Source organism: Anomaloglossus baeobatrachus, chromosome 12, assembly GCF_048569485.1.
Source record: "Anomaloglossus baeobatrachus isolate aAnoBae1 chromosome 12, aAnoBae1.hap1, whole genome shotgun sequence".
NCBI lineage: Eukaryota > Metazoa > Chordata > Amphibia > Anura > Aromobatidae > Anomaloglossus > Anomaloglossus baeobatrachus.
In genome coordinates, this window is record NC_134364.1 from 59,178,151 (window position 1) to 59,192,840 (window position 14,690).

Here is a 14,690-nt window from a genome sequence, read left to right on the forward strand (position 1 = left end):
TGTTCATGGGAGGCTACATAGATGCAATGGAAACAAAAAAAAAAATTGTGCAATAGGAGCATAATCACACAGTGGCCATGTCTCAGATAAAACCCAAGGGAAAAACTCAAAATGAGCAAATACCCTGTAATAAGTAAATAGTAGTAGTAATACAGGATACGTGGTTAACACAGTTTGATCAAAAGTCATCCCACCACGACAAGGTGTGTCCATGGCGGGATGGTCCCAACTCTAGTGTTAAAAACAGCAGGTCTGAAGAGCAGTAGATGCAAGATGTCGAAACCAAAATGGAAGACGCACAGATAATTGCAGCTGAAGAAATAGGATTATGGCAAAACATCAAACAAGCAGCAACTGAAGATAAAACTAGGGGTCTCAGACACGTGGCCCGGGGGCTGCATGCGGCCTGTGAAGCTGTTATCTGCAGCCCACAGGGCACCAGAGCTCCCAAGACATGAATATGGAGAGGAGGGTTTGGTTTTTACCTCTTCATGATGTATGGCACGCTGATGGCAGAGCCAGCACCATCATTAGCAAGTGTCAGATGGTGCCTAGTTACCATGACAACCCGAGGCCAAGTAATGGCCTTCGGGGAAGCGAGCTACGGTGGCTTGTAAGGCTCAGCAATAAACAGTGTCTAAGAGGCCAAAGTATCAGTCTAAGACCAAATATTGTGTGATGCAGGGTAATACATCAGCGATCAGGCAACTAAAAGTTCAATATCAGGGGAAATAAGTAAGAAAAGGAGAAAAAAAAACAAAACAAATGAAAAAAAAAAAATAAACAGCAAAGCATGGGGAAAAAAAAAAAAAAAGGAAAAAAACTATTGTTAATAAAAAAAGACCACTATGTAAAAGTTAAAAGGAAACAAAAACAAAATGTTTGGTATTGACGCAAGCTACAAGTCTGTATCAGCTTTTTCATTATAAAGACACTAAAAAAAATAAAATGAAAAAAAAAAAATGGAAGAAAAAGTAAATCAAAGTCAGAAAAAAAAAAAAAATGCCATCACTGTAAACGTCACCTCGCCCCACAAGAAATGCGGCCATGAACTTCAAGTTTCTTCTATGTGAGGCCCATTTGCCCAGTCGAGGTGGGGATATCTGGTCTAAGTGGACCTCAAAAGCATGATGGCTGATGGGTGACAATTGATGGGTGACAACTGATGGATAAGCATTCTAGGAAAGTAGTGAATCCGACGTGGAGCACAACCAAGGTCGTCAGCCATAGGAGAAGGGAGCAGAGCCTGAGGAATAGTTACAGTTTACTACATTGTAATCCTATCTACTGCAGACCTTCCCACAGTCAGTTAGGACCATCAAGTAGAACTCCCTGAGCTTCTGCCTCCAAGTATCACTTGGGCAATTACTAAACACATGATGTTACAATGTCCATGAGTATAATGTGCCTACTCATACCCTTCCTGTCTGTCCTTAATACTTTAGAGGATCTCCCAACTCAGCAAGCTATCACCTGTGGGATGGGTAATAAATGGCCGACGGTTCGAACACTGGGTCTCCAACAATCCCGATAATGAGGTTCTGAAATGCCCTATGAAAATAGGATGGTGCATGAGCTAATTTCCAATTTTGGAGTAAGAAGTGATTATTTTTCAGGTTAAGAATAACCTCTTACTAGTATCAGGAATTGAGAAGTGGGCTATGAATAGGTAGTTATAGTATATGTGCACATAGTGTATATGAGAGAGATAGATATAAATATTATATATATTATATACATATATACATACATATACACATACACACAAACACACACACACACATATACACACACACACACAGTACAGACCAAAAGTTTGGACACACCTTCTCATCTCTAGAACAACTGTTGAGAGGAGACTTTGTGCAGCAGGCCTTCATGGTAAAATAGCTGCTAGGAAACCACTGCTAAGGACAGGCAACAGTATAAAATCGGAAAATGAAAGACGGGTTTTTTTGCCGCGCTATGAACCACAAAGCTGAAGATTTCTTAAAGTATTCTTTTATTGAGCCATTCCAACGCATTTCAAAGGCATATCCGCCTTCTTCTTCAGGGAAAAAACAAACATCAGATTAAGAAGTCTTCAGCTTTGTGGTTCATAGTGCGGCAAAAAAACCCGTCATTCATTTTCCGATTTTATACAGTAACCTCACTTTGACGGGGCCGCTGCTGAACCATCCTAGCACTCCCATATGTCTGCACAGGGGTTGTGACTGGCACAACCTGACCAGGTGAGTGCATCCATTCTCTCTACCCTTCAAACCCAAATACCGGGTAAGACCCTATTGCGCCTTTCTTTCCCTACTACAGATTCTCTCAAGGACAGGCAACAAGCAGAAGAGACTTGTTTGGGTAAAGAACACAAGGAATGGACATTAGACCAGTGGAAATCTGTGCTTTGGTCTGATGAGTCCAAATTTGAGATCTTTGGATCCAACCCCCGTGTCTTTGTAGAAAAGGTGAACGGATGGACTCTACATGCCTGGTTCCCATCATGAAGCATGGAGGAGGAGGTGTGATGGTGTGAGGGTGCTTTGCTGGTGACACTGTTGGGGATTTATTCAAAATTGAAGGCATACTGAACCAGCATGGCTACCACAGCATCTTGCAGCGGCGTGCTATTCCATCTGGTTTGCGTTTAGTTGGACCATGATTTATTTTTCAACAGGACAATGACCCCCAAACACACCTCCAGGCTGTGTAAGGGCTATTTGACTAAGAAGGAGAGTGATGGGGTGCTACGCCAGATGACCTGATCTCCACAGTCACCAGACCTGAACCCAATCGAGATTGTTTGGGGTGAGCTGGACTGCAGAGTGAAGGCAAAAGGGCCAACAAGTGATAAGCATCTCTGGGAACTCCTTCAAGACTGTTTGAAAACCATTTCCGGTGACTACCTCTTGAAGCTCATCAAGAGAATGCCAAGAGCGTTCAAAGCCGTAATCAAAGCAAAAGGTGGCTACTTTGAAGAACCTAGAATATAAGACATATTTTCAGATGTTTCACACTTTTTTTGTTAAGTATTTCATTCCACATGTGCTAATTCATAGTTTTGATGCCTTCAATGTGAATCTACAATTTTCAGAGTCATGAAAATAAAGAAAACTCTTTGAATGAGAAGGTGTGTCCAAACCTTTGGTCTGTACTGTAATATATATATTATATACACACACACACACACACACACACACACACACACACGTATATATCTATAGGCAGAAATAATTATGAAAGCATCACTTGTCTATGTGTAAACCATACAGCTTCATTTTTATGTATTGATATATTCTACATAAAGCTTCATTGTGTTCCAACAAACAAGGGTGGAGAACAAAAACAGGGCATGATCATCCCTAGATACATACAGGTAAATCGCCCACACCGAGACAAAAAACAAACAAACTAGTAAGTGAGAATTAGTTCACGATCATGCCTGAGGCAGTGACAGTCGGAATTCATCTATGGTGATGTAGACTAAAATGTCTTGTAGTACTGTGCAAAATGAGGCTTATGTGTACCCAAAAATAAAAAAATCAGAACTACACAATTTTTAGCAGGTGTCATCCTAGTTGCTTCCACTTTTTTTTTTTTCCCACTGAAGCAGGCAAAATGTTGAAAAGTTTTTTTATCCATTGACAATGGATCACTTAAAATTTAGTAAACTCGGATGGAGCTGCCGAGTATAATGGAGGATGCGAGCATTTTCCTGTAATGAGCAGTTGGACGCTTGGATGGGCACGGCTCAAGCACCTAAATGTAATGGAAGTCAATGGAGGACGAGCATTTTCTGAACCATTTCCCAGAAAAATGCTCAAGTCCCCCATTGACTTCCATTACACTCAGGTGCTTGAGTCGTGCCCATCCGAGCGTCCAACTGCTCATTACGGGAAAATGCTTGAGTTCCTTATTGACCTCCAATATACTTGGATGCTCAGATGGACGCGACTTGAGCACCCAACTGCTCTTATCGAGCACCGAGCATGGTAGTGCTCACTTATCACTATTCACTAACAAACCGATACATAAGATATTTTACACAGTTGAGGTTTTGCTTATAACTTCAAGTCGCAGTGGTCGAGGTGATGAGTGTGGGGTCCTAGGATTTGGTGGAATTTATATGGATGGTTCCCTCCCGGATGGAATTAGGAATGGTCGAGTAGGCACTTGTCGGGGCTCTGAACGAGAGTGTGCCCTGGGAGCCGGTGGTGGTGGTGTTCAATTTGCCACTCTCGATGGTGTGGTGCCCTTGAGCTGGAGTTTTATGGCTGAGGGTAAAATGTCTCTTTTTCCAAGCTCTTTGGCTTACATTTGCCAGATCTGGTAGCTTCAAGGACCATGGCCAATTTATCCAAAATAAAGTCTTCTGTGGTTATTAATATAGTATAGGAGTTACGGTGTTTGTATGGAGGGGTTTGAATGGAACGAGCTGGGCCATGCACGGTCAGGCAGTTCCACAATACAGTAGACGTAGATGTACTACACATCGAAGACGCAGATGTCACATCTTACTTGTCACTACCAGTATAAAGCTCATCGCTTTATCCTTCCACACGACTTGTCTCATTCCGTTATGAGCAGGCCGCAGTCTACGATCATTTTGGAAACGGCTGCTAGGACTCTGGGTATAAACAATCCAGACTCGTCCTGACAACCACAGCACACGAGGCATCTGCTGGAATTCCTGAGGCAGAGACTGGGCACCAGCAGCCGCCGGGAGGTCGGGAATCGGAGGTCTACGAAGATTAGATATCAGCCGCTGCTTTTAACTTCTCTCCTCCCAGATTAGTCCATCATTTCGTACCCACTGTAAAATTAGTGACAACGTCTTCTTAGGCCAGAATCACACTTGCTAGTGCCTCGCGTGTAACTCGCGCTAGTCTCTCATGGTAGAACCCGGCTCGGCTGCACACTCACCTGACAGGTGCGGGTCGGTTGCATGTATCTCTATGCAGCTCAGATGCTCCTGTATGCATAGTGTGCGGCCATGCCGGGTGATTCAATGAGAGACTCGCGCGAGGCACTAGCAAGTGTGATTCTGGCCTTAGGCTATGTTCACACTAGAAAAATGATTTTTCTTAAGAAATTTCTTAAGAGTGAAGGATTGTGCACCTGCGTTTTTGCCGCGTTTTCGGTGCGTTTTTACCGCTGATTGTTCCCTGCGTTATTGTGCCAATTATCTATGGCAAATAACGCAGTTAGCTGCAGAAAAGAAGTGACATGCTCATTCTTTTTCTTAAGAAAATCTACTGAAAGAATTTTCTTAAGAAAAAAACGCAGTGTGTGCACAGCTAATTTTTTTTGCCATAGGTTTTGCTGGGAAATGTCTGCAGAAAGGTTACAAGAATTTCTCAAGAAATTTCTGCAGCAAAAACGGACCAAAAACGCAGTGTGTGAACATAGCCTTAGGCTTCATTCCCATCTTGAGCTTTTGGTGAGTTTTGATGCTACAGAATCTCTGGAAATTAGGAAACTTGCATTTTTCTCATTACGTTTTGTATTTTTTACATCCATTTTTTGTCTCCTTTTGGTATCGCACGCGTTATATTTGGCTTTGACGAGACTTTATTGCTGCAGTCATTGCGGATTACATGGGCTTTTTGATGTGGAAACAGACTAAAAACACGTGCATTTGTTTACCTGCGGATTTTACACTTCTATTGCAAATCTTTGGCGAAAAGCTGCATGTAAAACTCCGCGCACCCGCAAGAGAAATTGACACGCTGCGGATCTGAAACACGGACCGCAGGTCATTTTACATGGAGTAAAAAAGAAGCGTAATGGGCAGGAGATTTCTATAAATCCCGTCCACTTTGCTGGAACTGTAAGCGCTGCGTTCTTGACGAAAAGGACTGATGGCACATCCTACCTTTCTAATGTGGGCAGGTGCAAACAGAACATGAAACATAATGACAAAACGGAGACAGTTGCACTCTGTAGTGTTAAGATATGTTTAACAATGAATATGGGAATATAGACATGCATGACTGCTATGAAAAATGTGTAAAAATTGAGGTACTTCGCACACAAAAATGGCCAGTTTCATGTGAGCCAAACAGCCAGCGGCAAGGCAACCTCTTTTTTGGGTCTCTACCGAACTAATGCCTCTGTTTGGCTTAAAAAAAAATCCCAACAATTTATGGGTGGATAGGAATGTGCATATGGAGAATTGAAATCACCTGAGGCTGAAGAGCAGGAGGGCTCAATCAGAAGGCATAACCCTGTAATCTAAGAAAAAGACGATGGCACATCTTATCTTTCTAATGTGAACAGGTGCAAACTGAATATGAAACATATCAAAAAGGAGACAGTTGTACTCTGCAGTGCTAAGATATGTGTAACAATGAATATGGGAATATAGACATGCATTACTGCTATGAAAAATATGTAAAAATTGGGATAGCACACAAAAATGGCCAGTTTTATGTGAGCCCGACAGCCAATGCCAAGGCAATGCGACCTATTTTCTTGATGCAGCAAAAATACGCAGCCTCAAAAATTAATCTTGGGCACCTCAAGCATGTAGAACTGTCCCAAATAATCTATAAGGATCTGTGATCACTAAAGGGACCAGTAGGGCCATGACCTTTAGCATCTCCTAAGACCAGATGCCCATACACCCATTGGTGAGCGGCTTCCTCTTCCAACTTGCGATACATATGCATGCAGAGTTTGTGTTTTCAATAGTTGGAGAGGAGTAAATCGCTGGTCACAACTTATCTCCTTGGGAAAAACAAAAAGAATCGGACATAAAAAAAAAATCCTAAATTCCACATCCATCACTCCCCTGATATCATCTATTGGGGAATATCTGGGAGGCCCCATATACATTAGATGGTCAACTACCCCTGCTGAAATCAATGGATTCAGATGACTTTTTCTAAAGCCTCAGCCGTCCATTCTTCATATGGTTGGAACATGATTCCATTATAATCCTTGGTGCTGTACATTTGTCTGAATCCACCCCCCAAAAAAAAAATCAAAACAAGCTGTAAGGTGCTCTATTTTATCAGAGACATGGATCAAAACCAACAATACAAGTGTATATGGCCGTGAGAGTCAGCAAACGGGTACAATCCCTGCGCAATCCAACTGCTGTGCATTGTTAAAACTATAATGAGTAGAAGATTCGCAATTTTAATTTTGTTGTCAAACGAAAATTACTGACGGTAAAAACGTACACACTGACTGCACACCGCTAAAAACTGGGCTGTTACACACACAACAGAAAAAAAATGGAGGTCTGAATGGGGCCTATGTGCATTGTGGCATTACAGGGGATCTGTCACTAGATTTCCCCATATTAAGTGCAGGTGTATATGATGGAATTCTAAATAAAGCAAGGAATTGTATCATACAGCCTGTCTCACAGATTAAAGGGAATGTCCAGGACTTTGCATTAATGGCCTTTCTTAGGACAGGTCATTAACATCAGATTAGTGAGGTCCAACACTGATTAGAAACTCCTACAAATGTTCAGATGTGTAGTGTTCGCAGCCGGAGCAGCAACCCAAGGCAAAGCCGGCGCGGCAACCCAAGGCAAAGCCGGCGCGGCAACCCAAGGCAAAGCCGGCGCGGCAACCCAAGGCAATGCCGGCGCGGCAACCCAAGGCAAAGCCGGCGCGGCAACCCAACGCAAAGCCGGCGCGGCAACCCAACGCAACCCTGTGTCGTAGCAGTTCTCAGCAATTGCAGCTCAGCTCCTATTGAAGTGAATAGGAGCTGAGCTGCAGTACCTAAGGATAGGCCAGCAATGTCAAAGTCCTGGACAAGCTCTTCAAGGCCTTATTCAGACAGTAAAACTGTAGGGGCATTTTAGGGACCGCATTATGACCATGAATCTCAGACTTTTCACAGTTTAACAATCAAATTTAGACCAACATAGGGCTCCATAGTGATCTAATTTCAGTCCAGTTAAACAGCGGTTTGTGCACAATATAAGTAGTAAAATGTGCGACCACTGTGTCTGAAAGCAGCCTATGCGTGCCACAAGCCTCTTATTGGTACCAAAGAGATTTGAGTCTTTTACAGAATGATTTAGCCTCAGTGACTTCCTGATTTATGGGCCATAATCGACAATCCTCTTAGGGTATGTGCGCACGTTGCTTTTTACCTGCTTTTTTGCTGCTTTTTCTTCTGCGCTGTTTAATGCCAAAATGGATGTGTTCTTCTATTCAAGCAAAGTCTATGGGAATTTGGGTTTCTTGTTCACACTATGTTGTTCAAAATGCTGCCTTTTTGAGGCAGAACTTTGGTCAAAAACTCAGCTTTTCAAAGAAGCAACATGTCAATTGTTTTTGCCATTTTGGTTTTGCACTGCAAAGCTGAGTTTTTGACCAAAGTTCTGCCACAAAAAGGCAGCATTTTGAACAACATAGTGTGAACAAGAAACCCAAATTCCCATAGACTTTGCTTGAATAGAAGAACACATCCATTTTGGCATTAAACAGCGCAGAAGAAAAAGCAGCAAAAAAGCAGGTAAAAAGCAACGTGTGCACATACCCTTAGGGCCTCATTCAGACGACTGTGATTTTTACCTAAATACAGATGAATGTCTTGCATCTGAGTTTCATCAATGTTTGAGTTTTTACCATAAGGAAGTCTCATGGTATAAATAATGCATTGTAAGGTGAATCACAAACACCACAATGACGGCCAACACATGTGGTCCAGGATTTTCCCGGATCCATACACTTGCATGGGCGACTGTGATTTTCACGGACAAAGACCTCTAATCAAAAACGGACACTTCTCAGTAATTTTTTTTTTGCACACACAAATTGCGAGAAAAACCCAAAACACAGACACCAAACAGCTCCATACATTATAACAGGCACACGTTCATGTAAAACAGAGGCAAGATTGAGGCCTAGGAGAAGGTGGAACCCCTAAAAAATGAAGCAGCTTTCCTCTGTAGGGTATATCATGGGTATCTGCTGTATAGGCAATTCACTAATACGCAAGCGCAGATCCATCCTTGACTCACCAAGGGTGAAGCTACTCTAGGAAAAAAGAAAGGCAAAGTGACAACAGAGCAAGTGCGATAGAAACACAAATGCCGGATCTGGCACCAGTATAACCAGTGGGTTTTTTTCCTCTTTCTCCCCCTCAAGTGGGTGGGAAAATCAAGCCCGAGCTTGGTAAGAGGCAGCTGCCAAACAGAGAAATCAAAGCGGATCCTCTCCCCTAGTGAGGGCCCTGCAGTGACCAAACCCAGCGCTATCATCTATTATTCAGTGCCACAGACACAATGTAGCAAAAGACAGAAGCGAGATAGTAGATATACACAGTGTACAATGTGCAATCCTCCAGCTGTCATTTTTTTTTATCCCTTTAAATAAAAAAGAAAATGGAAACCGCTCCCCGCCAGGATCTCTTCTTGTCAGAATGTAATCATTAATCCCTTTTTTTTTTCCTCCTCTGCTGCTGAAGAACAGTGGGAAGGGGGATGGGAGGCTGATCACCAGCACAGCGGCGTTCACAGTCCTGTAAGGGGTTAATATATACACAGTTGACAGAATGGATGTCGCCATACACTGCGAAGATCACCGCAAGAATAGGAAAATACAATGGAATGCTGCGATACAATGGATCCATTTAGAATGTAAATATTGCAACATTGTAGCAAGGGATGAGCTTGAGGCTGCAGGCCAGAATCTGGGGAGAAGGGATGCCATACATTGCCGGGACCTACCTGTCTATGTCTGGCACTGCCTGGGATCCTAGGAGCAAAGCCTTCCTGCCTTTCCTCAGCTGCAGATGTGAAGGTGTATAGGGCCAGGTAATGGATCCACACCAGATCCACACCCTCTTCCCTCCTGCAAAGACACCCTTCTCCGCCTGCACTCGCACGACAGGTTCATGACATCACCAGCAGAGCCTCCCTCCCCCTCTGGCTTGGAAATCCAGGATAGGTGACATTTTTTTTCCCCTCTGTAATAGAGACTGCAAACGCCATCTGCTGGGTGCTCCATAAAGCGGTCACCTGAAGCCGCACACATACACATGTTCTTTCCTTTTTTATTTATTAGAAAGACAAGGCTCCTTTAAATTTATGCTGGAAATATAATTACAATAGAAAATAAAATAAGGCTATGTTCACACAGGGCGTTTGTGCTGCATTTCTGTTCTGCAGAAAAACCTGATCTTTTGGCAGGAAAAAAGCTGTGTGTTTGCGTATTTTTTTGCTGTGTTTTTTCATTTTTTGCTGCGTTTTTGTGTCTTTTTTTGCTGCATTTTTTTATGTTTTGCGTCTTTTTTGTTGTGTTTTTGCATTTTTTTTTGCTGTGTTTTTGCTGTTATTGCGTTTTTTTGCTGTTATTGCGTCTTTTTTTGCTGTGTTTTTGCAGTGCTATTGCGACTTTTTTTTTTTGCTTCTTTTGCTGTGTTTTTGCTGTGTTATTGAGTCTTTTTTGTTGTGTTTTTGCATTTTTTTGCTGTGGTTTTGCTGTTATTGCGTTTTTTTGCTGTTATTGCGTCTTTTTTTGCTGTGTTTTTGCAGTGCTATTGCGACTTGTTTTTTTTGCTTCTTTTGCTGTGTTTTTGCTGTGTTATTGAGTCTTTTTTTTTTGCTTCTTTTGCTGTGTTTTTGCTGTGTTATTGAGTCTTTTTTGTTGTGTTTTTGCATTTTTTTTTGCTGTGTTTTTGCTGTTATTGCGTTTTTTTGCTGTTATTGCGTCTTTTTTTGCTGTGTTTTTGCAGTGCTATTGCGACTTTTTTTTTTTGCTTCTTTTGCTGTGTTTTTGCTGTGTTATTGAGTCTTTTTTGTTGTGTTTTTGCATTTTTTTGCTGTGGTTTTGCTGTTATTGCGTTTTTTTGCTGTTATTGCGTCTTTTTTTGCTGTGTTTTTGCAGTGCTATTGCGACTTGTTTTTTTTGCTTCTTTTGCTGTGTTTTTGCTGTGTTATTGAGTCTTTTTTTTGCTGTGTTTTTGCGTCTTTTTTGCTGCTTTTTTTTTTGCTTCTTTTTTTGCTGTGTTTTGGTATCATTTGTCTACAGTACATGTTTAATAAATAAAGTTAGTTTCAGTCAACATAAAAGCAGCAAAAACGCACTGTGTGAACATAGCCTAACATTGAATTCCATAAGTTTATGTTAGGCTATATTCACACAGTGCATTTTTGTTTTCTGCAGAAAAACCTGACTGATCTATTGGCAGTAAAAAAGCTGTGGTTTTTTTCCTGCGCTTTTGGTGTCATTTCTCTACAGTACATGTTTAAATAAAGTTAGTTTCATTCACCAAAAAAGCAGCAAAAATGCACTGTGAGCTCACTGATTGGTTGCAGCACAGTCGATGTTATGTGACATAAGCACTACAGCCAATCAGTGAGCTCAGCGGCTCATACCATCAACTCATACAGTACCGCTGAGCTCAATGATTGGCTGCAGTGCTTACGTCACATAACATCGACTGTGCTGCAGCCAGTGAGCTCAGCGGTACTGTATGAGTTGAAGATATGAGTTGCAGCACATTCAATGTGATGTAATGTAATCACTGCAGCCAATCAGTGAGCTCAGCGACTCATGTCTTCAACTCATACAGTACCGCTGAACTCCCTGATTGGCTGCAGCACAGTCGATATTATGTGACGTAAGCACTGCAGCCAATCAATGAGCTCAGCGGTACTTATGAGTTGATGGCATGAGCCCCTGAGCTCACGGATTGGCTGCAGTGCTTTTGTCACATAACATCAACTGTGCTGCAGCCAATCCGTGAGCTCAGCAGCTCTGTATGAGTTGAAGGCATGACTTGCTGAGCTCACTGATTGGCTGCAGTGATTACATTACATCACATTAAATGTGCTGCAGCCAATCAGTGAGCTCAGCGGCTCTGAATGAGTTGAAGGCTTGAGCCGCTGAGCTCATTGATTGGCTGCAATGCTCCTCAGGGGATGACTTCGCGAGTAGGAGCTGAGATTCACCAATGGACCTGGGGAGGGTGAGTAAAGCACAGTTTGTATTTTAGAGCAAACTGTTCCTGACATATATTTTATAGTAAAAAATCAACAAGAACATAGGAACAGACATCCCGGATCAGTGCAGTCCCGGGAGTCAGACCCCAACTAATCAGGTAATATTGTAGGGAGAAAAAACAATTTCCGTCAGCCTTCCTAACAGTTTACAGTGCATAGCCTTAAAAAAAACAAAATTATGTAATCTTGAAATTTTCACTCTGGCCACCGGGGCTAAATTATACGCATGCTTCCTGGTTTTTTTTTTCAGGAAAAGTTTTCAGCGGGCTCATTATCAGCAGAGGCAGGATTACAATGAGATATAAGAACTCTATACACAGCTGATAACACAATTCTCAACAGTTGATGTCACAGCTCCCCCTTCACAATGAATTTTGCACACGCTCATTAGATGCTTCAATAGAAAAGCTAGGATTCAGCTAGCTGTTCATTGTGGCTAATGTACATGTGCATTTAGAGAAAAAAACAAAAACAAAAAACAGTGGTCAGTGTGAAAACTGTAAGATTTCTACCTGTTATTAGTAAAGTAGATTGTGAAAAAAAATAAAGTTAAAAATATTCTAAAAAAATAAAAATAAATTATTTTAAAAAAATGTAACATTTATTTAAAAAAAAAAACAAAAGCAAAAACAGTATGACCTATTGAACAAAAAAAACAAAACAAAAATAATAGGCAATTTGCTAATGATAGCTGCTCTTTAAATATGGCGGCTGCGCAACTGAATGAAGGGGAGAGGCAAATCATACCTGACAAATGCCATTATGGAGTGTCGGAAACAATCCCGGCTAATTGTTCTGCCTTCTAATGAGCTGCTTAATTTACCTGAGAATGTCCCGTCATACCCGGATGTCATGTCTTCACCTCATTAACAAATGAGACGTCTTCAAAGTATGATGAGCAATACAATGGCTTCCCGAGTTATAAATATCTACAAACAGACTGACGCTTCTATGACTGATGGATATTTTCCCGTATGACTACAGAAGACGTCCGCACCCAGTCTCCGCATATTGTCACATAACAAATTTCACTATGATAATGCGTAAATTACACAGTGCGGTCTTTAAGGGGAATGATGTAGGCAGGAAAAACATGGCTGCTTTTTGGCTGTGTCTAACACTAACGCATTGGCGTCAATAGCTGCATGTCACGAGTATGTCACGGCCTGATGTGATCTCGAGGGGATCTGGGATTAGAATGTCATAGCGCATTGTGTATCGCAGGTCCGCTTTAGTGCCCACTCGCTATTTACCCGGAGTTGGAGCGTATTTAATTCCATCTGGTCCCTTTCTATCCTGCAGTGATCTAACAGGTAGCTGTAACCTCAGCTGCAGCCGCTCCCTTCTGCTATAAATATCCACTCCTCACTCCTTCCTATGCCGGCTATAGCTTATACCTATGTTGTCCTTGTTGAAGGAGCTCGCTTCTGCATAGCTGGGGTGTCGTTTCTATTGCAGCTGCAAAGTTCCTTACTGAAGAAACCTTGGAGTGCTTTTTGTTGTGGTTTTCCCAACCTGTTTGTGTTACCTACCTCATGTTGTCTTTTTGTAGTAGCGAGACACTTACCCTCACTAGCCAGGGTGAGTTTAGGTCAGCAAGAGCCTAGGCATGTGATTGGCACATGGGGCAAGGACCCATCTAGGGACGTTAGGGAGTTCAGGGTTTAACCTCAGGTGAGAGGTAGGAGATTACTCAACTTCCTTCTCCATCGCATGAGGGCCTACCTTTGTATTGATTCCTGGTGTACCTGTTGCTTGCCAGGGGTTCTCCCCTCGCCTGGCATGACACTACCCTAGTGTTCCCGCTGTGTTATGACACTTGCTGTGAGTTGCCTCTTTTTGGGCTACCCCCTAATGCCTATTTCATACTCCCCAAACTGTGTCATGTATAGAAAGCTTTCCAGAACTTCTTCTTTCTGGATGGTTTTGGTAGACTCTGGTTCCCGGGAGATTTGCCAGACATTTGAAGAGTTTCTCAGCAGGGGCATACAAAGAAATCCAGGGGGTCCGATAGCAAAAGTCTGAATTGCCCCAATAATGGGCTCTCCCCCCTTTATCTCCTCGGCAGCCAATAAGCACCCCATCAAGTTCACATAATCAGTTTGCAGGGGCCTTGTGATGCTAGTCACTACTTACAGGTAGTACAAACGGCAGAGTAGTCAGGAAAGCTGAAGTCTAGTAACAGGAGGACACGTATGGACACAGGGAGTACACAGTGGCGTAGTCAGGTCACAATCTGAGGGTGAGAATTCCGGGAAAGCACATAATGGATTCAGGAAGAAAACTGAGATGTGGTCAGGTAACGGTCTGAGGTCAAAAGCCAGGAGGTCATGACAGGAACAGGGAGCGGGCAGAGAGGAATCAAACAACAGTTTGGGGTCAGGAAACAAGTATCAGAACACATGCAGAAACACAGGCCAACAGTACAACTACAGAACCAAAACGTACGACTGGAAAGGTTCTAGCAGAGCAATTACCCAGAAGAAGGAACACCTAAGCAATCAGCACCTCCCAGAACCAGCATGGAAACCTCTACTGTCAATCAAGCTGCCAGCCAGAAGCCCAGGAAAACCCAGCAGAGCATCTCCTAATGTGCAAGATGCTCTGCACAGAGGAATCGTGACAGGCCTAATGGGGATGACAGAGGCCTCTCCCTCCCCCTGACTTACCACTCAGATGCCATGGTCACGATTCATTGCTGGCAGCTGTCTGCTGTGTAAAA

At 42.6% G+C, this 14,690-nt stretch overlaps 1 protein-coding gene across 6 annotated transcripts in view; it reads right to left on the reverse strand.

The window, feature by feature from the left end:
• The window catches only part of CEP170B (centrosomal protein 170B), a 130,932-nt gene that overhangs the window by 102,366 nt on the left and 13,876 nt on the right, over positions 1-14,690 (reverse strand). The window contains exon 1 of one of the 6 annotated variants that reach the window (XM_075330170.1): positions 9,692-9,855. The exons of the other annotated variants lie outside the window; for them this stretch is intronic. The gene's annotated coding sequence lies outside the window, so the exon portion shown is untranslated. Of the gene's footprint in view, positions 1-9,691; positions 9,856-14,690 lie in introns of those variants that run through there. 6 annotated transcript variants of the gene reach the window in all.